This window comes from Hippopotamus amphibius, chromosome 9 (genome assembly GCF_030028045.1).
Source record: "Hippopotamus amphibius kiboko isolate mHipAmp2 chromosome 9, mHipAmp2.hap2, whole genome shotgun sequence".
Lineage (NCBI taxonomy): Eukaryota > Metazoa > Chordata > Mammalia > Artiodactyla > Hippopotamidae > Hippopotamus > Hippopotamus amphibius.
Genome location: NC_080194.1, coordinates 120,427,880 through 120,440,832, shown reverse-complemented (window position 1 = coordinate 120,440,832; position 12,953 = coordinate 120,427,880). Strand labels below are relative to the sequence as shown.

Sequence of the window (12,953 nt, the reverse complement as noted above, 5' to 3'; positions counted from 1 at the left end):
GCCCGTACTCCACAAGAGAAGCCACTGAAATGAGGAGCCTGCGCACCACAAAGAAAGAGTGGCCCCCACTTGCCGCAACTAGAGAAAGCCCATATGCAGCAACGAAGACCCAATGCAACCAATAAATAAATTAAAAGAAAAAAGAACGAGGTCCACAAAAGGCCCTCAAATTTACTGGAATGAAAAACTGGCAACATATAAACACATTTATTTTTCCTGAAACACTATACATTCAATCCTAGAGTTGGCCCTTAAGAAAAATTCAGACTACACATACTTCACTTTGGATACAATGATGAGAGAATCAAGTTTTGAGTTTCAGAAGTTCTCTATGAATGATCTACATTTCATCTGGGAAAGCTGGTTCCTTGTTCACATGTCTAACTTGAAAACTACATAGTCTGGTTCTTCGTAGAAAATAGTTCATATCTGTTTGGAAACCTTGAGTACTATTAAAGTGTGTTTTTAAAGGTTTTGTCCTGTTAAGCCACTAACTGTAATCTTTTGCTTAAATAGCCTGAGTCAAAACTACTAAATGCTGGAGATGTTCAGAACTTGGTGTTGAGTGAGTCAATTTAAGCACTGTATGAAAATAGCAAAGCTTCAAATCAGAAAAAGGAGGAGCTTAGACCAAACTGCTCAGAGGGAAGGAAAAACCGTATCCTTTCAAATGGGGAAAAGGCAACTGGAAAAGATTTTTATCTGTAGCTTAACTTTTTATTATCTCTTTCTGCTAGGCCACAGAATGGTTGTGAGCTAGAAACTTAGAAAAGCAAATTCTCTGACAAATTAAGCAATTTTGGTTCTTTGACAGGGAGGTTTAAAGTCAAGAGTTAAAGTCTTTGAGTATACCTTTTTTGTTTGTTTGTTTTTACTTGAAGGTTACCATGAAAGTTCAAGTTTCCAACATCCTAAAAGGGCTTTATTTTAGAAGTGAAAAGACTCCAGATGAGGGACTTCCCAGGTGGTGCAGTGGTTAAGAATCAGCCTGCCAATGCAGGAGAAACGGGTTCGAGCCATGGTCCAGGAATATCCCACATGTCGTGGAGCAACTAAGCCCGTGTGCCACAATTACTGAGCCTACTCTCTAGAGCCTGTGAGCCACAACTACTGAGCCCACGTGCCACAATCACTGAAGCCCGCTCGCCTACAGCCCATGCTCCGCAACAAGAGAAACCACCGCAATAAGAAGCCCGCACACCTCAATGAAGAGTAGCCCCTGCTCGCTGCAACTAGAGAAAGCCTGCACACAGCAACAAAGACCCAATGCAGCCAATAAATAAATTAATTAAAAAAAAAAAAAGACTCCAGGTGAATTAAAACGTTAGTCCATGAGAAAACTAAAGTTGTGCTAGAAACATGTAAGAATGGCCTGAAAAGGTTTTGAACACTACCACAATGTTTGCACATCTTTCATTCTGACTCAAAATTATACTTATCTTTTCAAATGTGTGGTCTTGAATGCTTACACTTCTATGGAGATTATACTACCATGGAAATAATTATTTGTATGAATGGGAAAGAATAGTTTTTTATGTGGCTTTCATCTTTAAAAGCCCAACTACTCAGCTGCCCACAGGAATCTTAACCAAGACTCATTGATCCAACGGCAGTTTCCCAAGAAGAGAAGGTATTAAACAACCTCACTCTAGGTTTGCAAATCCTAGTCTATAGACCAAGAGTAAATGTCACAACTCCTGCATATCCCATTTCAGAATTTCTCCACACTCATCAGCAATTATCTATAAATAACGACTAGCCACTGCACCAAAGGAAATGGACTCTGTCAGAAACCTGACATCTACCCTGAGTAAGGTGGGTCTGGTAAATCTGTGCAAAGGATGAATGTCATGCATGTCATGAAACAGATTTTAGTAAGAAAAGAGATTTTTAATCTTGCAAAATATAGCCTTGAGTACAGGCTTTTTCCCTTTTCCAGTGTGTCAAATAACATAGGTCACTTCTTCTCGGGAGATAAGATAGTATGAACGACAAAACCAAAATTTACGAAGTTTGAGAGCTTGTGGCTTGGAACATTAGATTCCACCTCAATCAGGAAACATCTGAGAGTTTCTCATTATGAAATCATGTAGAAACTTTGTATAAAATAAATGGAGAAAAAAAATGGAGGAAAAAAAACCTTGGGTTATATCACTGTCACCATTTTTTCTATTTTAACCTCAACTTGACTAGATAACACAGAAAGATAACAGACTTGGAACCATCTTTATAGCAATTTTTAAAAACTACAATTTGAAACATTCAACTATTTATGACAAGGAGCTATACCAGATGCATGGCCCTCTATGTTGAGGTAACTATAGAACAAAATCACTTGCAGAACAGTGGCTAACAACCAAATGTAGATAATGAAAGATGACAGTGTTAAGAAACACAGAAAATGTCAAGGGAACACAGGTAATTAAGGCTTAAAAAAAAAAAAAAAAAACCCTCAAGAAACCGTTGACTACGTCTGAAAGCACCTTTCTTGGCTCCTATTACACAATCAAGATTTCATTTTTATTCTGGGTTTTTGCTTAAAAAGAAAGTACCTCCCACAAGCTTATTCCATTTCTGCCCCTACTCATTTCTGCCCCTACTCTGCCCCTTCTCAAGACCCCCGGTATGCTGAGTTATGACCAACACAACAAAGTGAAACGAAATTTTAAATAAACCTTGCCTCAGAGTTTGTCTTCATTTTAGGGCACATGTCAAACTGCACCTTTAAAGTAACTATCAGCAAGAAGTAACGTATAGATCGTTAGGATGGGGCAGAGTCTTGGCCTTCCAGAACTTAGAACACATGCACAGGCATGCGTTCAAGAGATTGGGGTGGCTTTTTCTCCCTCCCCAAGAGAACAAATCTAACCCCTAACTCCTACAATGGGGAGTTCCAACAGCAAAGAGTGAAAGGAACTAAAGATCAATCCAGATTTCGAGGAAACTGCTAAAAGTGAAAGAGGAAGCAACATTATTCATTTTTTATTATTTAAAAAAAAGCCACCACTACTAATGTCTATGATCATTTAAATTCTACACAACCAACTTATGGGCATTTTCACCATGAATGCACAAATATAAATTTGTCAATTTGCTTGAGTTAGACAAATTTTTAAAGCCACTCAAATTTGAACCTGTTCTATTGTATCCATCACCACAAAGTCTTCATGAAGGTGTGGCACTGCACTAGAATTACTGAGTCCTAGAATTTATAAACTTCAGCCATTCCTACACAACCTTTATGATCTTACACATCCATTTACGGCATCCCACCTACTATTCCCCTAAGGTTTTTCTTAAAAGCTTTAAAAAAATCATAGTCACTTTAAATATCACCCTAAGCAACATTATCCATGAAGTCGTAGGCCTATTATGCTAGTTATGTTTTCATTAATACATTAAAATATAGATTAAACGAAAAGTATTCATCCAGCAAAAATCATCTCGTGCACCATCAATAGTATAAAAACCACACCCTTGCATGCTCATTTCAGCAGCACATATAATAAGAATGTAACCAAAGCCACACTTTGGAAAACAGTGATTTAGTCCCAAATCCTTTGTCGCAGCTAGGGAAACAGACTCAAAGAGGAGCTGTAACTTGTCCAAGGACACACAGAACTGGTTGCAGAGTCTAGACTAGAATCTAGAACTTAATCCAGTGGTGGTCCACTAGAGTAGAATCTCCAAATGGGTAAGCTACAGGGAGAATTAGACCTGGCCTTCGAGGACTTCCCCAAGAAGAGAACCTCAAGCAGTTGGTAAGCCCTTTTACAGTGGATCCGGGTTTTTCATTTTCTCTGAGAAGCAACACACATAACAAGATACTTGCCAGCCGACTCTCAAAGACTGTCTGGATAGGCTAAAATAAATCTATTGTTTCCTTCCTGAAGTCTCAAGTGGCTTTGCCCAACTCATAGAACCTCAAGGCAAACTGCCAATGATAAAAATGTCTCCTGGATCAGCTTCCCATTTTTTGATCCAACAATTTCTTAGCCACTGAGCCCCTGTTCCCGTTGTTAGATTCATGCATGCTCTATATGGTTTCAGGAGGAAGATTTTCCATCTCTGGGTTTTAGGCCAGGTTTGGAAACAGGCTGGAAGTTTCCATTACAGAGTTACTCCTGTATTTCCCAGATACCCAGAGCAGGTTTTATTTTTGAGCAATAGATAACCTGTGTCTACTGTGTGCCTAGCCATGTTTTATACACTGTTCCATACTTCCCATATAAGAGAAGGTAAAAAATGATATAGTTCCTGGCCCTCTGGGAGCTGCCGATCCCTGTGAGCTTAGCTATATATGCATGTAGCTAATAATAACTAACATTATTAAATGGTTATCCATATGCCAGGCAATGTGCCATGTCCTGCAAAAGCACTGTCTTATTGACTCCTCACAACTATTTATTGTGATTATTCTCACTTAATACATGAAGGAAACAAGGCTTAGAGATGTTAAGTGACTCATTCAAGGTCAACTCGCAAGTAGATGGTAAAGTTCAAATGCAAACCCAGACTCTAGGCCGATGCTCTTAACCAATGCACTGTGTACACCTGAATCTTTAAAGTCACACTGAAAGGAAACATGATTTCTCTGTATCTGATTTCCGATAAGTGCGCTCCTTTCTTGCATTAAGGAGATCTAGAGGTAGTGCACCTGTTAAATTCAAGAATATATAACACATTCTGGGAGTGCCATTTCATATTGACTGAAGGAAGAGTTTGCTCCTTAATCTGAAGCTATGAAATCTGCACTCTCTTGACCACTCCTCCGCAAAAAAAAAAAAAAAAAAGCCATCAAATTAACAGTAAATGCATAGTTACTTATCATCTAAATCAACTTTAGGTAACCTTATTACTACTTATGGGATGCAAAACTGGAGTATTAATGTGGTATAATAAAAAATATATTTGGTCTTTGTCCCCAGTTCCTACCAGAGCTCCTAAAATCCTTGGAATTTCCTTACTGGAATTTCCTTAGGCTCCTTTGTTACTCATAAGGAGCAGGGTTTGTACCACACCTGAGTTTATGCTAAGAGATGACTCAGGGTGGGCCCTTCTGATAGTTTCAAGAGAGAGGCTGGCCATACCAGAAAGACCAGGCACATGACTGGAACTTTCAGTCCCACCTCCAGCTCATAAGGAAAGGAAGGATGGTTGAAGTTTCATCATCAAAGGTCAATGCTTTAATCAATTATGTCTACATAAAGGAACATCAACTGAAACTGAAACAAGGCTAAGGGAGCTTCAGTGTTGGCAAACACACTGATGTGCTGGGAGGCTGGCGTGCTCAGAGGGGAAATGGAAGCTCTGTGCCCCCAATTAAAATCTTGCCCTATACATCTCTTCCATTTGGCTTTCCTGAGTTGTAGCCTTTAATAATGAAACTGCATTCATAAATACCATGTTTTACCAGCTCTATGAGTCATATGTTCTAGCAAATTATCAAACCTGGGGGAGAGTGGTCGTGGGAACTCTTAAATTTATACTCTGCCAGGCAGAAGTGCAGGTAGATAACATGAGACAACCTGATACTTACGGCTGGCACCTGAAGTAGGGCAATCTTATAGGACTGAGTCATTAACCTATGGGGTCTGCACAAACTCCAGGCAGTCTGTGTCTAAAGTGAATTGTTGGACATTCAGTGATGTAAGAGAATTGTTGCAGGAAAGACATAATTAGCCTCAAGAAAAGAAGTCCACATTACAACCAACTTCACTGATACTTACAAGCCACCCTCTTGCTTGATCCAATCATTAAATCTATAGCTGTCACCAATTCAGAGCAGTGCTTGCCGTTTTCAGCACTAGAAGGAGATCTGGTCTCTGTCAGATCGATAAGTACCTGGTACAATAAAATTTCTTTTAAAAGACTAAAGGGACTTCCCTGGTGGCGCAGTGGTTAAGAATTTGCCTGCCAATGCAGGGGACAAGAGTTCGATCCCTGGTCCGGGAAAATCTCACATGCTTGCAGAGCAACTAAGCCTGTGCACCACAAATACTGAGCCCACGAGCCACAGTTATTGAAGCCCGCACACCTAGAGCTCGTGCTCTGCAATAAGAGAAGCCACCGCAATGAGAAGTCTTCTCGCCACAACTAGAGAAAGCCCATGCACAGCAACAAAGACCCAACACAGACAAAAATAAATAATAAAAAACATGAAAAATAAAATAAAAAAATAAAAGACTAAAGAATTAATTTGACCTACTAGAGACCATTGAATGTTGTAGAAATATGAAGTCAAATGTATTTTCTTTAATCATTTTGGTTGTGATTTATTTCATATTTATTATAGTCCCCATGAGAGAATCATGAATTACCTCAATAGTTTACATGTAACTGTTGCCTTTGGATAATAGACATTATCCATCACCTAGTATCATGTACTTTAACTCAAACTCTAATGGACCCAGGGACGTTACATTCCCTCTTGTTTACCAACTTCTTATTTGTCAAATACAAAAGTCAAAAGAGAGATCGCAAAAAAGTTAGGCCACTACTCCATAATCAGTCAATCGTGACCAACTAGCCAATCTTGGAGACCAACTTGGTCAAACCAGACACTGCATCCCTGCAACTCATCGCTTCCCATCAGGAATACACTTTTCAGTCAGGGTCTGTGGTCCGGGTCCTGCTCAGGGCCAATGGATTTCCCAACTCCTTAAGTCCCCATCCCTCTCTTTGTGAATGGTGTTCCCTGGCATTGGGCAATCTTGCGGGCCTGCTCCTTCCTGACCCACTCTTCCCCCATCAAGTGCCACTGTTAGCAATTTCCACACTTTCCCAGCTGAACCACCAATGGGCATTTCTTTTCATCTTGTACACACAGCCCACAATATCACTACTACCACCCTGCCCTCCCAAAGGCCCGCTCCCTTACATGTTGTCATCCTCCACAACTGAACCCTCTTATCTAAATGCCTCTAGAAAGGTCTTTAGACTTTTCTCTTTCATAAAATGTTAGTAAACCCCCAAGCAAAATTCTCCTACCATAGACATCAACTATAACCAACTGTTTTGAGTAAATGACTGGATAAGTGACTAGTTATTTCAAAGAAAAACTAATTTACTAGGAGAAAGAGAACTACAGAGGCATTCTTTAAAATGAACACAGAACATTCACTACACAGCACTCCTCACTTTTGAATTGACTCACTTAGAATAAAAAAAATGTCCTCACAACTGGGGAAAATGCCTGCTTTGAGGACCTGGAACTTCTAGCATGTCCACAATCCTGCCACCTAGAATCCATGCTGCTAGAGTCCCAGCACCCTCACTGCAGTGGTATTCCTTGCCTTCCATTCCTGTTTAGGTGATCTTTTTTTTTTTTTCCATTCCTGTTTAAAGAGCAGCCACTAGACTGTCATCAAGTAGATATAAAGTACATGTTTGAAAACAAATTTGCTTCACAGATTAAAAAAAAAAAAGAATACAGCAATTTAGTTATTTCCACAGAGCCATTCTAAAGCCGTTCTGTCAACGAGTATACCTGGATTTTCCTTTTCAGATTCCAGGGCAGGTCAGTGGAAATGGGAATATTCAGGTTGGCATTTTGCATAGGCATTCTGGACAGCATGCCACTAGCTCATCTTAAGAATTTAGAGCGATAAAGCCTCAACTCCTATTTGAAAGTACTATCATCACTTTCAGAAATGTTCTGAGGAGGAAAGGCCAGCTACTTACTAGTACCATTACCATCAGTAACTTCACATATGTTTCAAAATTGGTTACGAGGATTTTTCTCTGAAAGAATAGTAGTTTGTGACAAAATGTTTGAGTAAGAGCCAGTAATATAAAAGACCAAACACCAAGGATTCAATTAAACTCAAAACTCTACTGAGTGCCTACAATGATATATTTGAGACAGTATAAATGAGAAAACAAAATTAGTGCAGAGAAGGTCCTATTCTAGTCCTGTAGCTGCCAGTACCTTACTCTGTAATTTTAAGCAAAATTTACTAACCTTTCTAAATTTCCATTTACCTACTGCTTTTTGATCTGTTTTCAGCCTCAAAATATTCTGATTGACTGAAATCTTATGGGGAAACCCAATATAACAGAATATTAAAGTAACTTTTGCAGAGTGAAGCACAGGTGGGGTGGGGTGGGGTGGGGGGAAGGGAGAGTTAAATGGAAGGAAGACAGTAAGATGAGGGGGTTTTGCATCCCTATCACAGGTATACTCCAGAAATGACCCCTGAGATGGCTCCACACAGCACAGTTTGAAAAACTATCACGTCAGACATTCTAAGGTTCTTTGAGGGTCTTCTTCCTTAATTGGAGAAAGAATTAAATTCATTCAATACAGTAAATGCTATGACTTGAGTCTTGTTCAGAATCAAAATTATAGGTCACACACCAACCACTTTAGGCAAGCACTGCAGAATCCAAACCCTTCATCAACCAACAAGAGCTAAAAGCTATAACCAAACCCTGCGGTCTTGATATGGTGGAAGCAATCTACTACTAAAATAAGGAGAGCAAGTTTTTCTAACTCACTGTCTCCTAGGCTGACCAGCAGAGATTAGGGCAAAAATAAGAAGTCCTACACTATGCAGTGAGGCTACCCAAGATCCTTATCTGGTCTGGATCTCCAGGCCTCAGTGCCAGAATTATTTCCAGTCCCCAGGTCTTGAGGCTGAGCCCGCCAGCACATCAGGGAGAATAGGAACACGGATTATGCTTCCCAGCACTACGCAACCTCAACTTCCATGATGCAATTCAGCCTGAAACCCAACAACACAGCACCAGTCAAATGACACTCCTGAGCAAGGACAAGCCATCAGGAAGTCAGGAGTCATTAACACGAAGCCTACTTTTTCGTGTCATCAGGTTGGTATCAGGGCACTGGCCACAGATGGCTTATTTTGCTACAAGGACTAATCACCACCTCAAGATTCCTTTACTGAGCTTCCGTATTCTGATGTATGGTATTTAAAGAGTTTCATTTGCACACTTCTTAAAGGAAAGGATTTGGCATTCCCCCCTCCTCCCATTTTCTCCTTTCTACACATCACTACTTTAAAGAATTAGAGTTTGAGCCACTGCCACTAAATTAACATGTTAAGTTCTTGTTTGTAATCATTCACTAATTAAATGGTCAGGTGCTGTAGTAATCTCCTTTCCCCCTCAAAATAAATAGGGCCCTCCATCACCTAGAAAAACAGATACAAGAACTAGTAAAACTAGATTTGAATTGAAAGACACTAACTCAATAAAACACCCTGGTCCATTGTGCAGAGAGCTTCAGAACACTGTTCCAACACTTAGGGAGAATTGATCTTGGTTCACTGGTAACAACATCTGTAAATAGACACAAAGAGGTTAACTGTAAGTTATCAAGAGCTGGTGAAATAGGAGTCACCACGTAATTACCATTGTTTCAATCTGAGTTACCACATCTTCACCTTAAAACAACTTGGCAGCCAGTGTACAATTAACTGTCCTTACTGAAGCACAAATATCAAAACAGTAGCAAAATCAGATTAATTTTAAGTCATGTAATACAAAGCAAAACACCCAAAACTCCAAAAATTAAGTTGCATCAACTCGTCTTTCAGAAGAGTTTGTCCAAAAGCCTTGGGAGTTTAAGAAATGAATCCACTACTAGTACCCTAGATTAAAAGGCCAGTTCAGCTCTGAGAATCTAAATTCATTCAGTTTTGCGAATTCTTTCCCCAAACACAATTAGTGCCTAATGTAGGAGTTAATGGCTTCTCCCTGTATTCAAGTCCCCTTCTACCCATCCTCCCCTCTACCCCTGCTACCCTTTCACAAATTAGAAAAGAGCCACCAGTCTCCAAATTGGCTGACGAAATTTCAGCCTACAGGATATTTTCACACTTGAGTTATAATAACTCAATGACAGTGGACAGCTTAATAATCCATTAGCTAGAGCATTTAAAACCCAGCATTAGGATACAGACTCCAAAATTCTTCAACCTATCCAAAGCCACACATATCATTCCCCCCGCCCCCGCCCTCCCCCCACCAACTTTCAGTTCCTTTGAGTTATTCTGCAGTATAAAGGGTGGAGTCTATTGCTTGATTGGTCCTAGCTGTTCACTTGCTCGCTAACTAAGACTTCCTATTTGCATTCAAGTTGGGATTCACTAAGTCAGTACCAGCTCAGCTCCATCCTGTTCATTACTGCAGGACTGCCCAGGAAACTACTGAAGACACTTTTGATAATTCATCTGCCCATGCTAGTAAAGTTCTAGAACCTAAAACAGGTGACAAGTCCAAATTTTCTGATTCATTTTTCCCAAACACTAAAAGGTTTTACTTAGCATTTCTGATACTAACTTTACTACAAATACCCCAAGCAACATTTAAGTCTCTGAACTGCCTGGCTCAAAGGGCCAATTCACTCAAAGAACACACTAGTCACTGTTGTGACATTCAAAAGAAGAAAACAGCATATTCTTTCTGTTTTGGCCTACTGTGTCATGGCTCAAGAGGGCCAAATCAAGGAGGAGTCTTGATTGGCCCTCTCAAGTGGACAATCTGGTCAAGGTGAGGCTGAAAAGCAGCTGACTACTGGAGATGAATGGCCCCAACAGAAGGCAAAAGTAGGTTACATCACTTGGTTACATGCCAGCCCAAAGACACCAACAGAATGGGATTATGCCCACAATGGTCATTTATCTAACGTAATGCACTGAGTGTGGATTACTCTGGATAAATGTAAACTTTTAGCACCAACCTACACCTCAGCTGAGTGTTATTAGTCATCAGGTGGACCAGACAAGAGTCGAAATATTGCAACATAAAACCTGCCTCTACAAAAAATAACTTCAAACTTAGATCCTAATGGTCATCTTTGTAGATCAAGAGGGGCATATTATTATCACTTGCCCAACCTTCAGCCCTAAATTCACAGCTGGAAGCAAAGGAGGATTCATATACTAGAACACATTTGGGGTACTCACTATGGAATTTTTAAAAGCATGTAAGACAAAATCATGTAAGGAAAAATGAATCTCTCAATTGAACATCCCGCTGAATTCTTAATACATAGCTTGAGATTCACCTTCCAGAAAAGACCTAGATGACCACTGCCTCCTCCTCTCCCACCCTCAGCAGGGTGACTTTTTTCTCCTACCATAGTCCAAGAGTACCCTCAAAATGGTGTGTGGTAAGACTCTAGGAAAGGTAACAGAATTGACAAGGAACATCATTTTCTATTTCCTTCGCCTTCTTGCTCTTATTTTGCCTACCTATCCTGAGCCTGACCTCCACCTCTCTGATTTAGACTCTTTTCACTCTCCTCTTTGCTTATTAGGCTCTGCTATTACCGCCTCCCCTATCCCCCCACCCTCCCCAACCTCCTCCTCCACCGCCCTTTTCTTCCCACTTCCTGGAACTTGCCAAACTCACTCCAGCCCAGTTTCTGCACTAGCTAGTCCCTAAACCTGGAGGCTCCTCCCATATCTTTGCACGGCTGGCTCGTTTTTATTTAAAGCTCAGCTTAAGTGTCACCTCCTCAGAAAGGTCTACACTGTATCCCAATCAGACACTTTCTATCACAACCCTCTTATTTTCTTCAGCACTTACCAAAATCTGATTTGCTCATTCATCCGTCCCCATCCCCCACTCCATGAGAGCGTGGACCTTACTGCTATGTTCACCTTTGTATGCCCATTGTCCAAAATACTGGCCAGCAATTAGTAGCCAGTCAATAAATGTTGAATGAATGAACTTTGGACTTTTTAGTCAATGATTCCAAATTAGTTAAGGTGAGAATAGCAATCTTTTTTTCTTTTGTTGCATTTCTGTGAAATCTCTAAACATGCTGTTACTTGTACAATCAAAGTATTAAATATTCTATTTTATCAGGCTTGAAAGCCCTGATGAGTAGTATGGAACCCGTTATGATAATTCTTCTAGCAATATGCACATAAACTCAGTTACAGAGGAATGGGATTTACGGACACTTTCTAATCAAAGGATCCCTAAAACTTGGGTACCATCTCTTAAAGTTCTTTACAAAACACAGTTCTAGACTCAACAGAGGATGTCTGAAGAAAATATGAACACCAAACTAGGAATCATTACACTTCACTCTGAAATCCCTACAACAGGCTAAAGTAGCACTTTTTTTCCCCTTAAACCAACAGAACATCAACAAAGAGACCTTCTTTTCCAATCTTTCTTTGCTTTCTTCAAATAATTTTTTCACGTCCGTTATTGGTTTGTATTCTTCCTTAAAACAAAACTAATCAAATCACAGTCTCATTTAAGACCACCTATCCACAAAGAACAAACTAAATAAGATCGAAATCAGCACAAGCCAAGTGTGTCACTGAAGACTTGTGTGCCAGACACACAAATGGAGAAAAAGATAAAAGAACTATTGTCCAATTGTAGAAACAAAAAAGTAATACGGGGTTTTCTGTTCTCCAAAGTGCATCATGAAGTGTGGGTGGGGAGAAACACAGACATCCACAATTAGCCCAACATCAAATCATTTTGGAAAGATTTGACAACATTTAAATTCCTCACACATAAAGTATTTAGAGCAAGAGACCTTGATTCCTGGGCTATGATGCCATTTAGGAATCCATGCAAGTGCTTTGGAATTCCAGCATTCATAGGAGAAAACGCTCATCTTAATCGGGAGCGACCAGACATTGAGGGGTACTCCCAAAGATACACAGCTTATAACTGAAGTATTATAAAGCTTGCAGTTAAGATCTGGGATGGAGGCAGAACACCAAATTCAAAACAGGTAACCAAGCTACTAAGTGCAATAAAGGAAAAAAAAAAAAAGCACAAAACACCACGATTACCACCTAGCCAAGGAGAATTAAAGTGGAAAGGAGGGGTATGCACGGCAGAGGATGGGGGGGCGGGAGTAATGGAAAAAAAACAATACATTTGTCACCCTATCCCACTTCCTATACAGGATACAGGCAAAACTTCCAGCCCCACTACCTCAGGCACAGATGGTT

The 12,953-nt window shown here is 40.1% G+C and overlaps 1 protein-coding gene across 5 annotated transcripts in view; it reads right to left on the bottom strand.

The window, feature by feature from the left end:
• The window catches only part of DCUN1D3 (defective in cullin neddylation 1 domain containing 3), a 37,776-nt gene that overhangs the window by 24,167 nt on the left and 656 nt on the right, over positions 1-12,953 (bottom strand). For 3 of the 5 annotated variants that reach the window (XM_057748734.1, XM_057748733.1, XM_057748735.1), the window contains exon 2: positions 9,212-9,303. The exons of the other annotated variants lie outside the window; for them this stretch is intronic. The gene's annotated coding sequence lies outside the window, so the exon portion shown is untranslated. The remainder of the gene's footprint in view (positions 1-9,211; positions 9,304-12,953) is intronic. 5 annotated transcript variants of the gene reach the window in all.